Source organism: Thrips palmi, unplaced genomic scaffold (genome assembly GCF_012932325.1).
Source record: "Thrips palmi isolate BJ-2018 unplaced genomic scaffold, TpBJ-2018v1 HiC_scaffold_8, whole genome shotgun sequence".
Classification (NCBI taxonomy): domain Eukaryota; kingdom Metazoa; phylum Arthropoda; class Insecta; order Thysanoptera; family Thripidae; genus Thrips; species Thrips palmi.
Genome location: NW_023144635.1, coordinates 13,641,843 through 13,646,463, shown reverse-complemented (window position 1 = coordinate 13,646,463; position 4,621 = coordinate 13,641,843).

Below are 4,621 nucleotides of genomic sequence, written 5' to 3'. Positions count from 1 at the left end.
TGTTTCGTCAGAATATGCGTGAGGACTCATGAAGAACGATTCGTTTTTGAAGGTGGCGGGAATGGCGTCGTAGCACGCCTGCGTCGGTCTCAGACGTGCCATGGCAGATCCGCACTTGACGACAACCAATGTCCCCCCGCCCCCCAGCATGGATCCCCTTAGCTCCGGAATGGAGCACATCCCGGCGGACTCCGGATTCGATTTCAGAGTAGCGATTTTGGTCGGAGCAGTTGTCCTTCCAGTTCGCATCTTTTCTTGATCCCGTGGAGCAAGAGTTTCTGCAAACTGTCTTGATTGCGAACTTCCAAAAACTGAATCTTGCTGCTGAAGAATGAGATCATATCTGGCTTAATCCTGTGCCGGTCGTGAGGACGGAAGAAGAAGTGGTCTTCGGAAACGCGCTCCCTCGTGGAGACGAAGATTCCCGGATGTTCCGTTTTGCAGCTCATGTGTCCGCAGAGTTGATCTTCTCCAACAATTTGACGGCGAAAGTCGTATCATCTGTATCGACAACGACGTATTGCTTTCTCATGTCCCTCGGCTGACGTCGTAGTCACTTTCTTGGCCACGTCTTCGATCAGAACCTCATAGCTGTGGGGCATTTTTTTAAAGAAGTCCGATCGGGGAACACGACCGATGCCGTTTTCCTCCTTTTTTGGTCAAAGGTAGTCCTTTGGGTCTAAGAAAGGCCGAAAATTTTTTGGGCCGAAATATGCACCGTTCAGATTCTATGGGCAATTTTCGTTTTCTCTGACAACTTTTCACATAATATGGCCAAAATTGAAAAATCGCCTTTCTGGGGCCTCTATGCACTCGATTGAGCTCAAAATGTGGTATCTTATGTAAAATCACGCGAGAAACACGAATCCGGTGCTCGTTTGTTGATAGGACAACCCAAACAGATGTTATGACTGTTTCTCAGGTTTTGTAGGGGTTTTTTTACTTTTTTGGGGTTTTGGTGTTCGGCATCGATTTTCGTCAATCCGATGAGTGGATTTTATAGATAAAGGACCAATCTATCAACTACGAGATCAAAAGTTTGTGTACGCCGCGTGAAAAGCAGTGGCGCTGCAAAAATTGAAAAACCGTCATTTCTGGGTAGTTTTAGATCAGATAAGCCACCTTTCGCGTGACCGTCTCCGCCCCATATTCAGTCAAAATATTGTCCCAAGTGATGTCAGAGTGGTGTGAAATTTCACCGCTGTAGCTAAAGTAGTTTGGAAATGGCAGCTTTCTAAAGTTTTGCAATCACGTAAGGCATTTTCTTTAAGTAGAATTGCGGTAAATGTGAAGACTTGTCACAGATCGGGTAATAAATGAGATAGATGAGTGCGTCAAAGTTCTCTTAGCGTAATTTTGGACAAGGAATCCGATTTTGCCGGTACGAAGACCCCAGGGGACTCTAAAACTACGATTTCGTGCAAACCACATAAAAATGGCCTTTTTTTCCCACTTCAGAGTTCGCCTAGGGTCTTCGTACCAGCAAAATCGGATTCCTTGTCCAAAATTACGCTTAGAGAACTTTGACGCACTCATCTATCTCATTTTTTACCCGATCTGTGACAAGTCTTCACATTTCCCGCAATTCTACTGAAAGTAATGCCTTACGTGATTGCAAAACTTAGAAAGCTGCCATTTCCAAAATACTTGAGCTACAGAGGTGAAATTTCACACCAACTCTGACATCACTTGGGACAATATTCAGACTGAATATGGGGCGGAGACGGTCACGCGAAAGGTGGCTTATCTGATCAAAAATACCCAGAAATGACGGTTTTTCAATTTTTGCAGCGCCACTGCTTTTCACGCGGCGTACACAAACTTTGATCTCGTAGTATGATAGATTGGTCCTTTATCTAAAAAATCCACTCATCGGATTGGCAAAAATCGATGCCGAACCCCAAAACCCAAGAAAAGTAAAACCACTACAAAACCTGAGAAACAGTCATAACATCTTTTTTGGGTTGTCCTATCAACAAACGAGCACCGGATTCGTGTTTCCGCGTGATTTTACAAAAGATACCACATTTTGAGCTCAATCGAGTGCATAGAGGCCCCAAAAAGGCGATTTTTAAATTTTTGGGCCATATTATGTGAAAGTTGTCAGAGAAAACGAAAATTGCCCATAGAATCTGAACGGTGCATATTTGGGCCCCAAAAAAATTTGTGGCCTTTCTTAGACCCACAAGGACTACCTTTGACCAAAAAATGGAGGAAATCGGCATCGGTCGTGTTCCACGATCGGACTTCTTTAAAAAAATGCCTCAGGGTGGAAGGATCTGCAGTCTGAACAGCACTTCTTTACTTGCGTTTTACTGAACTTAACTTTGTGTTTAAAGTAACTGTAAATTATAAAAAAATGGAAAAAAAGCCGAGATTTTCTGTGTTTAAACTCTTCTGTAACCGAAAATTTTCTACAAAAGACTAAAGAATTTTGTACAAAAAGCTTAGTTAAACTGCAGAAAAAGTACCAGTTTTTTCGCCCAACTACGGTTTTGACTACAGTTTAGACCAATTTCACACTGCAGTGAATGTACTCCTAAATCATAGTTACACCTACAGAATTCACTTAGAGAAAGAATGAAGTTAAAGTGTAGTGTTAAAAGTACGTGTTAAAAAATGAATTTGAACGTTCAATTTTCCTACTTCTGTCTGATTCTGCTGCCCCCTTCGACCTTCCATGGTCAACTTCCTTATGGTCTGATGATGAAATCAGATTTTCTGCGGGGAATCGAACCTCGCACCTTTAGGTTGCGGCCCAAAGTGACTTATCCACTGGTCTACGCCGCCTGCCGGGGAAAGGGTGATCCCCCCAACGTGACCACATAATAAGGCCTTTGCCGGTAGCATTAGCAGGGAAACTCAGTTAAAACTGCAGTTTTTCTTCAGATTCTTCTGCACTCTTTATTCTCGACACTATCATGCAGTCTAACTGTTTCAGAACTAATCATTAACTGTACAAGTACAGTTAATGATTAGTTCTGAAACAGTAAGTTTACTTCTGTGCTTCATATGTATTGTAACGACTGTAATTTTAACTAAGTCAAAACTGAAATCCTTCTGCAGAGGCGCTCTGTAGTAAGGCTGAAGACCAGAACAACAATTTATTATCAGTTTAAAGTCTGTGACCAATGCACATAAATTGAGGTTCTCAACTCTAATACTTTTGCAGTTACTTTTGAATCCATAGTACTGTTCCAATACTGCAGTTTTTCCACTGAGTTCAAACTACACTTGAACTGCAGATCCTTCCACCCGGGAGCTATGAGGTTCTGATCGAAGACGTGGCCAAGAAAGTGACTACGACGTCAGCCGAGGGACATGAAGAAGAGCAATACGTCGTTGTCGATACAGATGATACGACTTTCGCCGTCAAAATTTTTGGAGAAGTCACTCTGCGGACACAGAGCTGCAAAACGGAACATCCGGGAATCTTCGTCTCCACGAGGGAGCGCGTTTCCGAAGACCACTTCTTCTTCCGTCCTCACGACCGGCACAGGATTAAGCCAGATATGATCTCATTCTTCAGCAGCAAGATTCAGTTTCTGGAAGTTCGCAATCAAGACAGTTTGCAGAAACTCTTGCTTCACGGGATCAAGAAAAGATGCGAACTGGAAGGACAACTGCTTCTGACCAAACTCGCTACTCTGAAATCGAATCCGGAGTCCGCCGGGATGTTGCTCCATTCCGGAGCTAAGGGCATCCATGCTGTGGTCCGCGGGGAGACATTGGTTGTCGTCAAGTGCGGATCTGCCATGGCACGTCTGAGACCGACTCAGGCGTGCTACGACGCCATTCCCGCCACCTTCAAAAACGAATCGTTCTTCATGAGTCCCATCACGCATATTCTGACGAAACATGCGGAAGAGATTCCATGCAGCAGTCTCGGGCCGACGCAGTACCAGCTCAACGGAAGCGTTTGGTTATCACTTGAACCGGAAGTACATTTGGAAAGGGACACGCCAACGGTCCTCAAACCCGCCGAGGACATAGAAATGCACTTCAAGGTGAAGCACGTCAGCGGAGGCGGACTGCCCCTGTAAAAAAATTTTAGTGCGTTCTCGTGCTTTTCTGGTGCGACCGTAGTGCATTATCGTGCAATCGAAGGGCATTCACAGTGCGTTTTAGTGCGAACATGGGCCGCCGTAGTGCAATTTCGTGCAATCATAGTGCATTCGTAGAGCATTTTAGTGCGAATGAAGTGCAGTGGTAGCGCTAGCGCAGTGCATTCGTAGAGCGAATTAGCGCTAGCGTAGTGCATTCGCAGCGCGCGTAGCGCAGACGTAGTGCAGGCCGCCCGAAGCCGCCCCACCCGCGTCCACCAGAACGTCCCCGGGCGACAGAGAACCCACACGGTACCCCTAACCTGGGCAAAGGATGGCAAAGCGCGCGCAGGCCGCGGGGCTGATGCGGAGTGCAAAAAAAGTGCACCCGAAAACGGCGCACGCTGCTTCAGGAACACAGGGCAAGGTGGTGGGGAACTCCCTGCAGACTTCCGCAGGGCAGCGCCTGGAGCCAAATTTCAAACTTGACCGAATACACATCAGCTTACAGAATTAGATTCATCTCAAGAAGACAAACAAAAAATGTCAACACATATAATGGGTTAAAATGGAAAATG